This window comes from Callithrix jacchus, chromosome 2, assembly GCF_049354715.1.
Source record: "Callithrix jacchus isolate 240 chromosome 2, calJac240_pri, whole genome shotgun sequence".
Classification (NCBI taxonomy): domain Eukaryota; kingdom Metazoa; phylum Chordata; class Mammalia; order Primates; family Cebidae; genus Callithrix; species Callithrix jacchus.
In genome coordinates, this window is record NC_133503.1 from 117,163,804 (window position 1) to 117,181,151 (window position 17,348).

General features: G+C 34.5%; 1 protein-coding gene across 17 annotated transcripts in view; it reads left to right on the forward strand.

Moving 5' to 3' along the window:
• The window catches only part of LOC128931458 (uncharacterized), a 177,498-nt gene that overhangs the window by 84,947 nt on the left and 75,203 nt on the right, over positions 1-17,348 (forward strand). Inside the window, exon 6 of one of the 17 annotated variants that reach the window (XM_078365198.1) lies at positions 5,265-6,350. The exons of the other annotated variants lie outside the window; for them this stretch is intronic. The gene's annotated coding sequence lies outside the window, so the exon portion shown is untranslated. Of the gene's footprint in view, positions 1-5,264; positions 6,351-17,348 lie in introns of those variants that run through there. 17 annotated transcript variants of the gene reach the window in all.

Here is a 17,348-nt window from a genome sequence, read left to right on the forward strand (position 1 = left end):
TTCTTCTCCCTTTACCCTTTTCTCTCCTTTCCCAAGGTAAATAATGTAATTAGCTGTTGATTTATCTTGCCTTTGTGTCTGTTTTTAAAATGGAATTACATTTGTATTGTTTTCTTAGACAAATGCAGGCATACTATTGACACTGTCCAGCACCTAGTTTTTTTCATTTAATAATATTTCTTGGCAATCACACCATAACATTATATAAAATTCCTTACTGGGAGCTATTCCTTATCTGGCATGGGATTACCATTATGCCATGGCTCCAAACCTATCTTTAGGTTTTCAATGGTTACAGAAAACGTTTTCCTACCCAGAGCTTTTGGCAGAGAACTGGCAAAAAACAGCTCTTCTGGGCTAGTGAGTAAATAATTTTTTTTGCTTTTAATATACCTTTTTAATGGAAAAGCCATCTTTTGAATATGTGAACCTTTTATTCAGGTACCTCAGTTACTTCATTATAACTTCACTACTTACATGGGCCCTAAACCACTATTCTGTCCTGACAAGGGGATCTTAAAACTTTAGCTACTGGCTCCTAGGTTCAGTTTCTACTTTATATGTGCATCAGTTGTTATGCTGTCTGCTTATACTCTTGTAATTTTGGCTTTGGGTTCCCTCTTCCTTTTTGAATACTGGATATTTCTAAGCTATATACATTTTTTGGGGGTTTATATATTATCTAGCATTTCTCTGTGTTCAGAGAAAGAACAGTTCACCATCATGTTGCAAGTAGATCAAATGTATTTACCGATGTACCTCAGAGATATTGTGGGTTCAGGTCTAGACCACCACAATATTAAATAAAGTAAATATTGCGATAAAGTGAATTTCACACATTATTTGGTTTCCCAGTGCATATAAAAGTTATGTTTACACTATACTGCAGTCTATTTATATATGTGTAGTAGAAATAACATTATGTCTAAAAAACAGTGTACATACTTTAAAAATACATTATTCCTAAAGAATGGTAACAATCTGAACCTTCAGTGAGTTGTAGTCTTTTTGCTAGTAGAGGGTCTTGCCTCAATGTTGATAACTGCTGACTGATCAAGGTCATGGTTGCTGAAGGTTGGGGTGGCTGTGGCAATTTAAAAAAAATAAGACAACAACGAAGTTTGCCCCATCGATTGACTTTCCCTTTTGTGAAACATTTCTCTGTAGCATGTGACATTGTTTGATAGCATTTTACCTATAGTAGAACTTCTTTCAAAATTGGAGTCAATTCTCTCAAACCCTGCTGCTGCTTTATCAACTAACTTGATGGAATATGTCAAATCCTTTGTTGTTTACAACAATGATGCATTGTACATATAATAGCATCTTCACCAGAAGTAGATTATATTTCAGAAAACCACTTTACCACTTTTGGCTGGGTGCGATGGCTCATGCCTGTAATCTCAGGACTTTGGGAGGCTGAGGTGGACAGATCACTTGAGGTCAGGAGTTTGAGACCAGCCTGGACAACATGGTGAAATCCTGTCTACTAAAAATACAAAAATTATTTCGTTATGGTGGTGGACACCTGTAATCCCAGCTGCTCAGGAGGCTGAGGCAGCAGAATCACTTGAACCCAGGATGTGGAGTTTGTAGTAAGCCCAGATTACGCCACCGCACTCCAGCCTGGGTGACGGAGCAAGACCCTGTCTCAAAAAAAAAAAAAAAAAAAAAAAAAAAATCCCCAAACCAAAAAAACCCACCTTATTTTAAAAAACTCACTTTCTTTGCTCATTCATGAGAAGGAACTCCTCATCCTTTAAAGTTTTATCATAACATTACAGTAATTCAGTCACATCTTTAGGCTCTGCTTTAATTATAGTTCTTTTGCTATTTCTGCCATAAATGCAGTTATTTCTTTCACTGAAATCTTGAACCCCTCAAAGTCATCCATGAGGCTTGGACTTCTTCAAAACTCCTGCTCATGTTGATATTTTGACCACCTGTTATGAAACATGGATTTTTCTTAATAGCATCTAGAATGGGAAATCCTTTCCAGAAGGCTTTCAATTGACTTTGCTCAGCTCCATTAGAGGAATCACTATGACAGCTATGGTGTTACAAAATTATGTTTTTTAATTAGTAAGACTTGAGGCAGGGCATTGTGGCTCACACCTATAATCCTAGCACTTTGGGAGGCCGAGGCAGATGGATTGCCTGAACTCAGGAGTTCAGGAACAGCTGGAGAAACATGGGGAAACCCTGTCTCTACTAAAAATACAAAAAAATTAGCTGAGCATGGTGGCACACACTTGCAGTCTTAGCTACTCAGGAGGCTGAGGCACTAGAATCTGTTAAACCTGTGAGGGGGAGGTTGCAGTGAGTCAGTGTACTCCAGCCTGGGCAACAGAGTGAGCCTCTGTTCCCCCCCTACCCGCCAAAAAAAACCCAATTAATAAGATTTGAAAGTCAAAATCACTTCTTGATCTATGGACTGCAGAGTGGATGTTGTATTAGCAGTCAAGAAAACAACATGAATCTTTTTGTCATCTCCATTAGAGCTCTTGGGTGACCAAGTGCATTGTTAATGAGCAATACTATTTAGAGAGGAATTTTTTTTTTTGTTCCAAGCAATAGGTCTCATTGACAGGCTTAAAATATTCAGTAAACCATGCAGTAAACAGATGTACTGTCCTCTAAATTTTATTGTTCCATTTATAGAGCACAGGCACAGAACTCTTAGCATAATTTCTTAAGGGCCCTAGGATTTTTGGAATGGCAAATGAGCATTGGCTCTAACATAAAGTCACCAGCTGCATTAGCCCCTAACAAGAGTCAGCCTGTCCTTTGAAGCTTTAAAGTCAGGCATTGATGTCTCCTCTCTAGCTGTGAAAGTCCTAGGTGGCATCTTCTTTCAATAGAAGGCGGTTTCATCTACATTGAAAATATGTTGTTTGGTGTAGCTATCATTGTCAGTGATCTTAGCTAGTCTTCTGGATAACTTGCTGCAACTTCTACATTAGCACTTACTACTTCAGCTTGTGCTTTTTTGTTCTGGAGATGGCTTCTTTCCTTTAAACCTCATGAACCAACGTCTGCTAGTTTCCAATCTTTATTTTGCAGCTTTTTCACCTCTCTTAGCCTTCATAGAGTTGAAGAAAATTGAGTCCTTGCTGTGGATTAGGTTTTGGCTTAAGGGAATGCTATAGCTGGTTTGATCTTCCTATCCAGGACTCTAAAGCTTTCTCTGCATCAGCTATAAGGTTGTTTTGCTTTCCTATCTTTCATGTGTTCACAGAAGTAGTTAATTTCCTTTAAAAACTTTTACTTTACATTCGTAACTTGGCTGTTTTGCCCAAGAGGCCTAGCTTTCGGCCTGTCCCAGCTTTCAACACATTTTCCTCACTAAGCTTAATCATTTTTTGCTTTTTACTGAAAGTGAGAGATATGAGGCTCTTCCTTTCACTGTAATACTTAGAGGCCATTGTAGGGTTATTCACTGGCCCAATTTCAGTATGTTTTGTCTTTGAGAATAAGAATGTCCAAGGAGAGAGAAACAGAGGAACTGCTGGTTGGTGGAGCAGTTGGAATGTGTATTAAGTTTGCTTATGGACATGGTTCGTGGTGCCTCACAATGACAATGGTAACATAAAAGATCACTGATCACAGATCACTATACCAGATATAATAATAATGAAAAAGTTGGAAATATTGTGGGATTGACCAAATTGTGACACAGAGACACAAAATGAGCACATGCTGTTGGAAAAATGGTGCTGACAGACTTGTTCGATGCAGGGTTGCCACAAATCTTCAGTTTGTGAAAGCAGTATCTGCGAAGCTCAGTAAAGTGAGGCACAATAAAATGAGATATGCCTGTACTTCTGCCACCCATGTGTCATCCCTTTTCCATAATTAATTGGCTGAAGGAACACACACACACATTCACATATTTGAAACAATTTTAAAGAATGTATCTTAAAATTATTACATTTCTTACAAATATTTTCCTTTTCTTTCACTTGAAATGATTACTTATTTTCTGTTATAGTTAATTTAAGGTGTTTTTCAGGATATTCTCATCCTTATTTCTCCTCTCTGTCTTGCTTTTCCTTTGTATTTTTTCTCCAAATCAAATAAAAATTTATGTAGAGAAACCTAGGTCAACTGATCTTAGTGCTTCTTTCATAGGGATAATACATATAATCACAAGGCTTTTAGATAATATTATAGTGAATATAAATTCTTATTAATAAAATAGAAAAAATTACCCAAGCATAATTTGTGGATGCTGGTGCAGATTTGTAGGTTAGGGTAGTTTTTCAGCCTCTGAAGAGCCTTTATCCAATTACATTTGTTCCTGTTTGATTTAGTGTGTTTCTTTTACTTGTGCTCTATTTTAACATGTCTCTTCCCTGTTGCTTTCTTTTTTATTTTTTTTGAGATGGAGTTTTGCTCTTGTTACCCAGGCTGGAGTACAATGGTGCGATCTCAGCTGACCACCACCTCCGCCTCCTGGGTTCAGGCAATTCTCCTGCCTCAGCCTCCTGAGTAACTGGGATTACAGGCATGCGCCACCATGCCCAGCTAATTTTTTGTATCTTTAGTAGAGATGGGGTTTCACCATGTTGACCAGGATGGTCTTGATCTCTTGACCTCATGATCCGCCCGCCTCGGCCTCCCAAAGTGCTGGGATTACAGGCTTGAGCCACCGCGCCCAGCCCCCATTGCTTTCTTTTATGCACCTCCTCTATTTGCAGTGTATATGTTTCATTGAAACTGCATCTAGTATTGGGATGCCATAGAGGAACCTTTGTATTTTATAAATTTCAAGTAGACTTTTTTCTTTGTGCTCTTCTGTGAGTATGAATATAGTAATATTGATATGAAGTAAATAGCTTGGAAGTAAATAAGTCAAAGTTTAATCTTCTGATCTCTTGAAGAGATCCAAAGCTTTCAGAAAAATTCTCCTTTGAGGATGACACTCTCCTTGCAACTTTGAGTCAGAGGTAAGAATTTTGTAAAAGTATGAGAAAAATGGCCATTTTTTTCTTTAGATAAAACTGATAGTAGTTTTATTCTTATTTGTTTTTGATATAAGAATATAATAATATTCTTATTAGTTTTAACTCAGATAAGATGTTTTAGCTAGAGGAAAAAACAACGTGAGAAAGACTATTAATCTTTCTTTAGACTAAGAGGTTCCAAGGAAAGTTAATTTTCAGAGTCTCCCAAAATATATTATTATTATCATTACCTTTTGGTTATAAGACTTATTCTGTTTTAAAATTAATTAATTAATTAATTAATTATTTCTTTTGTAGGGACCGAGTCTCATTGTGTTACCCAGGCTGGTCTCAACTTCCTACCCTCAAGTATTCTTCTTTCTCTGGCCTCCTAAAGTGCTCGGATTACAGGCATGAGCCACTGTGCCTGGCCATAAGACTTATTCTCTAAGAAACTTTGAGGCATAATACTTCACTTATGTTATAAAAGAGCACGGAGAAAACCCAGTGCAAAAACAGTATACGTGTCATTTAAAGCTGTGCATTGATCGGCAAACTTGAAAATGAGATTGTTTGTAATTGACCCATGATTCAGATGATGAGTTCATGTAGTTCTAGGCATTTACAGACATATTTAATGAAAACATGAGGAATGCATGAAAGGTAGTGAGAATCTTCAATTTCTCCTGATATTTCAGACTATAGCATTTTCCATAAGTTTTCTTCATACATTTATTATGTCATCTGTGTCAAAGTTACATCTACCTGGATTTATGCATATTTCTTACATTAAGTATTCTTTGAGTATAGTATATACATTTAAATATGAATTTATGGGTAGCAACAATAAAATATACATTAATTAATGAGAAAAAACAGGGTTCAACAAGATAATTCCACATCCAATAGTTGTTACTGTTCCATGATGAGTTGAAATTAAGAGAGAAAACTCAATTTTTTATCTAATTGAGTTTACCAAAGCAGGACCTTTCATCCACATGTTGAAAACAGGGTCATGTCTTTTCTCACAACCGTTAAACCAACTAATGGAAAGATTGACAGCAGGGTGAAGAGAATACAACCTTATATTTGGTTTTAGCCAGCCAGAGTTTTAATCACAACTGTGGCGATGAGGGGAGTGGGAAGATTTGCCTTTCACATAGCAACTTAAACAAACACAGCATAATATCTCCATTGCTTTCCAAGTCATTTCCTGCTTCCGCATTCTGCATGCACATCTTTCACATTGCATTTATGGAAACTCAATCAGAAAGCTAGCTTCTGGGTTATTTTGTTTCTATCATAGTCTATGGGAATGACAAGATAAAGTTACTACTAATCACTGAAGTATGTAGAGGAATTAACTGAAAAAAAAAAAAGCCTCTACTGAATATGTTACAAAAATTTGACAAAGGGTTATATTTTAGAAGTCTGCTCATTTGGACAGTATTTGAGTCTTTGGGTTTCTTCTCATTCAGTTTTCTCTGCATGCAGGCTGCCTTTTTAAAAATCGGCAACATTGAATGCAGATGTTTTCTGTATTCACAGTAAGGAGGAGGCTAAAGCAAACACTTAGAAAGTGACCTGTGTAGCTGCATGTATTCTTTCTTTTGCTGGCAAAGATGTGACTGTCTCTTTATTATACATCCAAGAATGCTGAATCCTATAAAAGGATTAGAGAAAAACCAACTAATGGAAAAGTTGGTTTTTTTTTTAGAAGAAAAGTTGTTATGCGTTGAGATACCAAATATAAATATTCAGTTAACAAGAGCAACAAGAGAAAAAAAAAAATCACAAAAGTCATGGTATGTAAATTAAGAATGGCTGGGAGCAATTACTTTATATGGCAAGGTCAGGAAGGCATTAAAAACACCTCTACTTCTTTGTTTTCAACTCATAAACAAATAAATGTAGAGAACATGTTTATTTGTTTAACAGTGAAAACAGTTTCCATAATGCATAAATTAAGAAGGATGGCTATTTCATAATATCCAAGGTAAGCAGACATGGTAGAGGAAGAAGGGAATGATGACTTCTGTCCTTGAATGACAGAAGTCCTTGAATAAAAGCAATTCTGACCAAAAGAGGGTGTGTCCTTCTACAAGTGCTGAGCTATACCATGTCTCACATGCTAATTTTTTGAATAGACTTCTTGCCAATATATATTTTCCTGGACTCTAGAGTTTGTAGAATATGCTTAGCTAACATTAACAACACAGCAGTTTCTTTCCCTCACAGACAAGTCTGCTTGGGCAAAGCAAGACATAAGCATATTTTGCTAATTATTTACATACAGACAAAGATAGATGAAATGTGGATTTTGTGTTTATTTTCTATTACTCTCTGATCTATGAATGAATAAAGGAATGAGAGTTTCTTACACATTTCACTTTGATTTTATTTACTTGTAGGATATCTAACAATGATATTTGAAAAACAGATACTAAGTTTTGGAGAGGTAATTCATTTTTTTACTTCTAATATTATATCATAGTGATATTGAGTTTTCTGTTTATGTTCAGATCATAGGTATGTATGGTAATAGTACCATCTATCTTCTATAACAGTTTTGAGAATATACATTCTACTGGGTTTGTGGTATCCACAAAACATTTTTTTCTTGGTTTTAAAGTTATAGTATAATTTCAGAAAACTTGTTGGAGGAGAGCATTTCTAAAATAAGTCATATCCAGCAATGTTAGTGGACATCTAATTTTAAGAGGAAATGAAATAATTTCTCTTTATCATATTTGTATATATGATATACAAATCATCATATTTGTAAATAGAAATGATACCTTATTTAAAATGTTATAAAGTATACATATTTATGTTAAAGATTCAAAACTTTGAGATCAAATTATTTTTTTCCCAAATAGAGTAAAACAATAGGTATTATCTTTGGATTCTTATCTTCATTACACGGTCAAGGCCAAAACTTGGTCATTTGTCTTTTGATGAAAAATCTGTAAACATTTAAGTTTCACTATAGAAACTGCACACTTTTATGGCTTGCAGCTTAATTAGAATTTTGGAGAGGTTCTCTCTCTATTTGCATTTTCCCCATGCGCTTGGTCTTATTTTCTTAGTAAGAGAATTGTAATTTAATGCCAGATTTGGACATATAATTCTACTTTCTTTTTCTTAATGAGAAAAGACAAAAATCAAGCATCGGACACGAGACTAAAATAAAACTAGAATAAAATACTGAAAAGAACAGCCACATGTATGTAAACCCTATGGAGATTTTAGCTCAAATCCATGAAAGTATAATATCACTATTTGCAAAATGTATGATGTCTGAACGACTCAAAGAAAACCACACCAAATTGTATAAGTAGTTATTTATATAATAAATGCTGATTCCATCTGGGATTTTTTGTCATGTAGAAGAAATTTTTCTTGTTTGGCATCTACTAATCTGCTTTCTATTGCTATGGATTTGCTTATTCTGGATATATCATATAAATAGAACCATACAATATGTAACCTTTTGTGTCTCTTTCACTTAGCCTATTTTTGACACACACACTTACACACACACACCCCCCAGTACCACAATTTGTTTATCTGATTATCCACTGATGGACGTTTAAGCTGTTTTCCTTTTTTTGCTGTTATGAATAATACTGCTATAAACATTCATGTGCAATTTTTTGTATGGACATGTTTTCATTTCTCTTGGTCAGATAGATGGTAATTCTGTGTTTTACTTTTTCAGAACAGCCAAACTGTTTTCCACAGCAGCTGTACCATTTTACCTCCTGGTTTCAAGTGATTCTTGTGCCTCAGCCTCCCGAGTAGCTGGGATTACAGGCAAACACCACCACTCCTGGCTAATTTTTTTATTTTTAGTAGATACAATTTTTCATGTTGATTAGGCTGCTGGTTTTTAACTCCTGGGCTCAAGCGATTGTCTGCCTTGGCCTCCCAAAGCGCTTGGATTACAGGCATGAGCCACTGTGCCTGGTTCTTGCCAATATTTTTCATTTTTTTTGATTAAATATATCCTAATGGGTATGAAATGACATCTCTTTCTGCATTTCCTTAATGACCAGTGATGCTGAACATCTTTTCATGTGCTTATTGGAGATCTGTATATCTTTTTTGGAGAAATGCATTCAGTTCCTTTGCTCATTTAAAAATTTGGATTGCTTGTCTATTTGTTGTTGAGTTGTAATGGTTCTTTATGTATTCTAGATATTAATCCTTTATCAGATATAATTTAAGAAATATTAATTTTTTATCAGATATAACTGCAAAATTTTTCCCATTCTATAATACCCTTTGATACACAAATATTTTAATTTTTTATGAAGTCCAATATATCTGTTTTTACTCATATTGCTTATGCATTTGTGAAAGTTTAGGAATCCATTACTAAATCTAGAGTCATAAAGATTTAAGTATATGGTTTCTTCTAATAGTTCTATAATTGTAGCTTTCATATTTAGGTCATTGATCTATTAGAGGTGTGTGTGTTTTTTTTTCTAGTAAGGAGTGAGGTAGGAGTCTAACTTTATTGTTTGTGGTTATACATTTGTTCCTGAATCATTTGTTGAAGAGACTATTCTTTCTCTGTTGAATGGCCTTGGCACTCTTGTCAAAAATCAATTGACCATAGATGTTTGCATTTATTTCTGGACTCTCAGTTTTATTCTGTTGTTCTGTATATCTATTATTAAGCCAATACCATACTGTTTGGGCTATTTTAGCTATGTAGTAAGTTTTGGAATTGGGAATTGTGAGTCTTCCAACCATATGTTACTTTTGAAATATTGTTTTGGCTATTTAGGGTTCCTTGCAGTTCCATATGAATTTGAGGAACTATAGATTGCTTTGGGTAATATTATCTGAACAATATTAAGTCTTACAATTCATGAACATAGGAAGTATTTTCATTTATTTAGGTCTTTTAAAGTTTCTTTCAGCAATGGTTTATAGTTTTCAGTGTATGTCTTTGACCTCCTCGGTTAAATGTATTCCTGGGTATTTTAATTCCTGGAATTGTTTTTAATTTCCTTTTCAGTTTGTTCATTGTTGCTTTATAAAAACAACTGATTTCTGTGTATTGATCTTATGCCCTGTAAATTTGCTGAATTTGCTTATTGACACTAGTAGCTTTCTCTGTGGATTCTACGGCATTTTGTCATTTGCAAATAGAAGTAGTTTTACTTATTTGTACTTCTAAAGGTGTTATAAATTTGTATGCCTTTTATTTCTTTTTCTTGAATCATTCCTTTGATTAGAACTTCGAGTACAGTGTCAAATAGCAATGGTCAAAGCAGGCATCGTGTTTTCTTTCTGATCTTAGGGGAAAGCTTTCATTCTTTCATCACTGAGTATGATGTTAGCTGTGGGTTTTTCATAAATGCCATTTATCATATTAAAGAATTATTTTCTCTCCTAGTTTGTTCTTTGTTTTTTTTTTTTTTTATCATGAAAGGATATAGAATTTTCTCCAATGCTCCTTCTGCATGTATTGAGATAATCATGTAGTCTGTTACTCCATCTCCTTAATGTGGTGCATTATATTAATTGATTTTTATATGTTCAACCACACTTGCATTCCTGTTGAGTTACACTTCATTTGGTCATGGTGTATATATTTTTAAAATGTGCTGTTGGATTTGGTTTACCAATGTTTTGTTGCAGCATTTAACATATGTGTTAATAAGGGATATTGAGTTATAGTTTTCTTTTGATGTCTTTGTTTGGCTGTACTATCAGAGTAAAGCTGACCTCACAAAATGTATTAGGAAGTGTTCCCTCTCCTGCTTTATTGGAAAAGCTTGAGAAGTAATGGTGTTAGTTCTTATTTTAGTGTTTGGGAGAATTTACCAGTGAAGCCGTGTAGCACAGACTTTTCTTTGTTGGGAGGTTTTTGAATACTGATTCTGTCTGTTAAGGTTTTTTCTTTAGATCTATTGAGATATTTTACTTCTTAAATCAATTTGATAATTTATGTGTTTCTAGGAATTTGTCAATACATCTAGATTACCTAAGTTGTTGGCGTACGTAGTTCCAAGTATGTTCTTATAATCCTTTTAGTTTCTATAAAGGTCGATACTAATGTCTTCGCTTTCTTGTCAGATTTCATTTTCATCTTTCTTTTTTATAATCAGTCTGGCTAAAAGTTTGTTGGTTTGGTTGATGTATTAGTCAGGGTTCTCCAGAGAAACAGAACCAATAGGATATATATAGATGGATAAGAGGAGATTTATTATGGGAAATGGCTTACGTGATTATGGAAGCCAAGAGGTCCCATGATATACTGGCTACATGCTGGACAACCAAGAAAGCCAGTGGTATAATTCAGTCAAGAGATTGAAGACCTGAGAACCAGGGAGCTGAGGTGTAATTTCAAGTCCGAGGCTGAAGGCCTGAGAACTAGGGCAACCACTTGTATAAGTCTTCGTGATTGAAAGCCCAAGAACTAGGAGCTTTGATGTCCAAAGTTAGGAGAAGATAAATGTCCTGGCTTGAGAAGAGAGAGAGAACATTTGCTCTTCCACCTGTTTCTTCCATTTGGGTCTGTAATAGATTGGAAGATACCTGCCCACATTGATTAGGGAATATCTTCTTTACTTTGTTAACTGATTAAAATGCTAATATTTTCTGGAAACACTCTCACATACACACCCAGAAATAATGTTTTACTAGCTATTGAACATCCCTTAGCCCAGTAAAGTTGACACAAAAAAAATCATTACAGTTCATTTTTATCAACAAACCATTTTTTATTGTGTTGATTTTTCTCTATTGTTTTTCTCCTCTCTATTTTGTTTATCTTTGCTCTAATCCTTATTATTTGTTTGCTAGTTTTGGGTTTAATTTTTACTTGTTTTTCTAGTTTCTTAAGGTGTGAAATTATGTTGTTAATTTGAGATTTTTAACAAAATATAGTTGTTTACAGCTATAAAAATTTTCCTCTGAAGACTGCTTTTGCTGCCTCCTATAAGTTTTGGTATGTTGTGTTTTTTCATTTGCATTTTATCTGAAAGTATTTTCCAATTTTTTTTAGTCATTTCCTTTTTTAACCTATTGTTGGTTTAAGGGTATGTAATTTAATTTCTGTGAACTTGAAAATTTTCTAGTTTTTCTTCTGTTGTTGATTTTTTCACTTCATTTCGTTGCTGTTGTAGAAGATACTTGGTATTATTTATATATTTCAAAGTCGATTGAAAATTGTGGTATGGCCTAAATTCTGCCTTATTCTGGAGAATGTTTCACGTGAACTTGAGAAGAATACATATTCTGCCATTTTTGGTAGTGTTCTGTATATGTCTGTTAGGACTTGTTGGTTTATAGTATTGTTCAAGTCCTCTATTTCCTTGTTTATTTTCAGTCTATATGTTATATCTATTACTAAAAGTGGGCTATTGAAGTTTTCAACTATTATTCTAGAGTTTTTAATTATTATTCTAATTATATGGTTATAATATTCTGTCTTCTAGCCTGTTTTCACTCTTCAATTTTATCACTGTTTGCTTTATACATTCCGAGGCTCTCTTTTTTGGCGTGTATAAAGTTATAATTGTTATATCATATTGATGAATGGATCCTTTTATCATTATTATATGTATTTCTTGGTCTTTTGCACAGTTTTTTTAAATGTAAAATCCATTACTTTTCTGATATCAGAATAGCCAGCCTGGCTCTCTTTTGGTTACTATTTGCATGAAATATTTTTTTTCTATCCTTTCATTGTTAACTATTGTATCTTTGGGTCTAAAATTGGTCTTTTATAAGCAGCAACTAGCTGGATCATGTTTTTAAAAAATTTGTTCTACAGTCTCTGTTTTTAAATTGGTGAGTTTAATTCATTTACGTTTATAGTGCCAACTCATAATTAAGACCTTATTTTTGCCATTGTGCTATTTGTTTTCAATATATCATGTCTTTTTTTGTTCCTCAGTTTCTCCAATATTGCCTCCTTTGTGTTTGATTGGATTTTCTAGTATAATATTTTGATTTTCTCTTTATTTCCTTTTCAGTATATTTTAAGTTATTTTCTTAGTGGGTACCATGGGGGATTACAGTTAATATCCTAAATTTATAGCAATCTAGTTTAAAATGATACTGACTTAACTTCAGCAGCATACATTAGCTCTGTTCTTACTCAGCTCCATTCTTCTCTTTATGTTGTTACTGTCACAAATTGTATCTTTATGTATTATGTGCCCATTAACATAGATTTATAATTATTATTTTATGCATTTGTCTTTTAAATCATACAGGAAATAAAAAGGGAAGTTACATGCCCACAATACGTTAACACTAGGTTTTGCCATTTACCTGTGTAGTTACCTTATCAGTGACTTTTATTTCTTTGTATGGCTTTAAGTTACTGTTTAGTATCATTTTATGTCAGCCTGAAGAATTCCTTTAACATTTATTTTAGAGCAAGTCTATCAGTGAACTTCTTTTTTTTTTTTTTTGAGATGTAGTCTTGCTCTATTGCCCAGGTTATGGTACAGTGGTATGATCTTGGCAAACTGCAACCTCTGCCTCCCAGGTTCAAGCAATTCTCCTGCCTCAGCCTCCTAAGTAGCTGGGATTACAGGTGCCTGCCACCATGCCCAGATAATTTTTGTATTTTTAGTAGAGATGGGGTTGCACCATATTGGTCAGGCTGGTCTTGAACTCCTGACCTCAGGTGATCCACGAACTTCAGCTTCCCAAAGTGCTGGGATTACAGGCATGAGCCACCATACCTGTCCCAGTGAACTTTTATCTGGCAATGTCTAAATTTCTTCTTCATTTTTGAATGATTTTGCTGTATATAAATTCCCGGTTGGCATTTCTTTCCCTTTTTGTATTTTAAATATTTTATTTCACTCTCTTTTGACCTCCATAGTTTCTCATGAAAAATAGGTTGTTAACTTTATTGAGGATGCTTTGTATGTAATAAATCCCTTCTCTCTTGCTGATTTCAAGATTTTTCTCTGTCTGTCTATCAACAGTTTGATTACATTGTGTCTTTGTGTGGATCTCGTTGAGTTTGTCCTGCTTGGAGTTTGTTCAGATTCCTGAATGTGTAGCATCACATCTTTCATCAAATTTTGGAAGTTATTGGAAAATGTTTCTTCATTTTTCTCTTTTTTCTTTTTGTAACCCATAATATATATATTGGTATACTTAATGATGTCCTGTTTATTTTGCATCATTCATTTTTTTTGTCTGTTCATAAGACTGGGTATGTATAATTGTCCTGCCTTCAAGTTTGATAAACATTTCTTTTGCCTGAGCAAACTGGCTGTTGGACCCCTCTTGTGAATTTTTAAATTTCATCTCTTATATTTTCATCTCCATTATTTTTACTGTGTTCTTTTTTTTATAAAAATAATTTCTATTCCTTTATTGATATTCCTTACTCTTTTTTGTATAGTTTGCCTAATTTCATTTAGTTATTTACTCATGGTTTCTTTTACTTATTTGAACATCTTTAAGACAGTTAAAGTCTTTGCTTAGTAAATTCAACATCTGGGAAGGTCTTATCATTTTTTTTCCCATGAATGGGTCATACTTTTCTATTTTTTGTGTGCTTTGTGATTTTTCGTTGAAAACTGGACATTTTGAAGACTGTAATGTGGCAATTTTGGAAATCAGATTCTGCCTTCTACATGAAGGCTTGTGATTGTTGCTTGATAAAGGCAGCAGTTATTCATTTGTTTAGTGACTTTTCCGAATTGTTTTGAAAAACGTATTTTCCTTGTTATATGTGGTTCCTGAAGCCTAAGTTTTGTTATCTTCATGGTCGGCCAACACACTGACAGAGATTTTCTTAAATGCCTGGATTTTGTAAGAGAAGAAAAGTCAAGTATATTCTTTTTAACTTCCTTCAGTGGATGCCTGGCAATCTGCTTCAGCCCATCATGGTTGAACCACCTCTGTACTGGCCCCTCAGTGAACTTCCAAACAGATCAAAATACAGAAACCCACTCTTTCAGGAGCAGTTACTGTTGTTCACTCTGACACCAGCAAATTTCACCAGGCATATAGGCCATTGACTCCATGGTGCTTTCTGCAGGGCTTAAGGGTTGTAGTTGCTATACATAGCACTGAAATTCACCAAAATTTACCAGTCTTTTTCTTCATCAAACACTCCTCTAGACGCTGCAAATGTTCAGCTAGACTTGAGTTCTGAAGTTAATTGGTTATGACCATTCTTGTCAACTCAATGGTTGTTTTGATAAAGGGATTGATCTACTCCACTGTCTTCCACGACATCATTTTCCTCCATGTTCATTCTTAAAAGCTTTCCAATTTGAACGAGTTATATAGTCGCCCATTGGTAACTGAATGGGAGGAGCAAGAGAAAGAAGTGAAAACAAGTTTCTATAAGAAAATATAAACCATGAGGATCATCAGTAAATATTTATAAATTGTTCAATTAGTGTAAAACCTCAGATGAATGCTACAGGATTTTCCTATTTTCAGTTAAGTATATAAAACTGCCCTTTGGCCAGCTGCAGGGGCTTATGCCTGTAATCTCAGCTGTTTGGAAGGCTGAGGCAGGCAGATCACAAGGTAGGAGTTCAAGTTCAGCCTAACCAACATGGCGAAACCTTGTCTCTACTAAAAATACAAAAATTAGCAAGTATGGTGGTGTGTGCCTGTAATCTCAGCTACTCAGGAGGCTGAGGTAGGAGAATCGCTTGAACCTGGGTGGTGGAGGTTGCAGTGAGCTGAGGTTGCATCACTGCACTCCAGCCTGGGCAACAGAGCAAGACTCCATCTCAAAGCAAAACAAAATGAAAAACTGCCCTTTAGGAAATTTTTATACAAATGCAGCATTGGTACAGTGAATGTCTTCATTAGGAGGACTGACAGATCACGTTGATTGCCATCCTGAGATTAGCATTGTCATTGTAACATGTGAACTGAGAGATGGAGTCTGTGGAACAGTCTTTTCTCTTATTGCTGACATAGGTGCCATATTATTGTATGTCTTTCTACTTACTCCCCCTTCCCAAATCTGTGGGTGGGTCATGAACAATTGCTTCATGGCTGTGTGCAGTCTGCAGGCCTTATGTTGTGTAGGCCTGCTATAGACAATGCTCTTTAATTGGGCAGAAAAGTTGCTGCATTGGCTTCTTTCCCATTTAAAAAAGCTGAGTACATGCTGTTATTGCAGCATTTCCAGTCTATGCCAGCTTGAGGAGCAAGTCCCAAGATTGGAAATCAAACTAGGGGCTCCACATGGTAATACATAGCACTGCATTTTGACTCTTGAATCTGTTTATAATTATGAGAAGGCACTTTATTGAAAGTAGATTAATATGTATTTACTCATTGTGGAAATTCACTAGACTTCAGATGCTTTTTGAGTTCCATTTAAGATGATTTTCATTAAAGTTTTTAGTAACTACTCAGAATAAAAAGTACATTTGGGGGAAAATGCTTTTAATGAGAGAGATTGTTGGCTAGCTGGCTATCACTGCTACTCAGAATGCTACAGGTGATAGCGAATTTCATCTTTTAAAGATGTGAGTAAAAGTGGAAAAGTGAGACTTGTTTACCTTTTTTCTTCTTTATTTAAATTAAACATGAATTTTGGTGAAAATAAGCGAAATAATTATTTATATAAGTTGCTACATTTCATGTTGAATTCTAAACTCTGCAAAAAGGTGGTTGTGATGGAAATACTTACAAAACTATTAGCTATGTCGTGAAAAAATTGCATATAGTACCTTGATAGTATAAAAACTTTCCTTAAAACATCTTTTTCTTGTAGTTAAAATATCTAAATTATAATCATCTACTTAGAAATAGTTTTAATCTTTTTCATTGTTCTCCATGTGATGTTAATGCTATGTACATTAGTATTGATGTTTCAGTTTAATATTACTTTTTCTGGAACTGATATTGCTAATACCATAGCTTTGGTAATGTACATTTGAATATTTAATTATGTTGCTATAAACAGCTTCTCTAATGCTACATTTTAATTGTATATGTGGGCCTTCTGTTAGTGCAGGCATTTAAACAATCTTGCTTTCTATTTCCTGTTGTATATACAGTGCAAAGTATTCCCACCTGATATTTCCCCAAAGTTTCACTTGGGAAACAGAACATGATTTGAAAGATGTTTTTGTTTTATGTTAGTCAAATCAAGCTTTGGTTTGAATCAAACCAAATGATGAAAACTAAGTCCAGCCTTCTTTCCAGCAGAATGCAATTACCTCTAAGGCCTATAGTAAAAAGACCAACTAATTGAGAACACTTGTCTTTGTTTTCATTTAGCAAATATTCTTATTAAGAAATGTCCACCTTTTTTTTCAATTCAAAAAGGTGGGTTTATAGTTAATGAACTAAGAGTTAGGTGCTCTGAAAATCAAAGCATGTGCAGGTTATCTTCTTCCTCAAGGGGATATCTACTCTTGCTGTGCTCGTGTG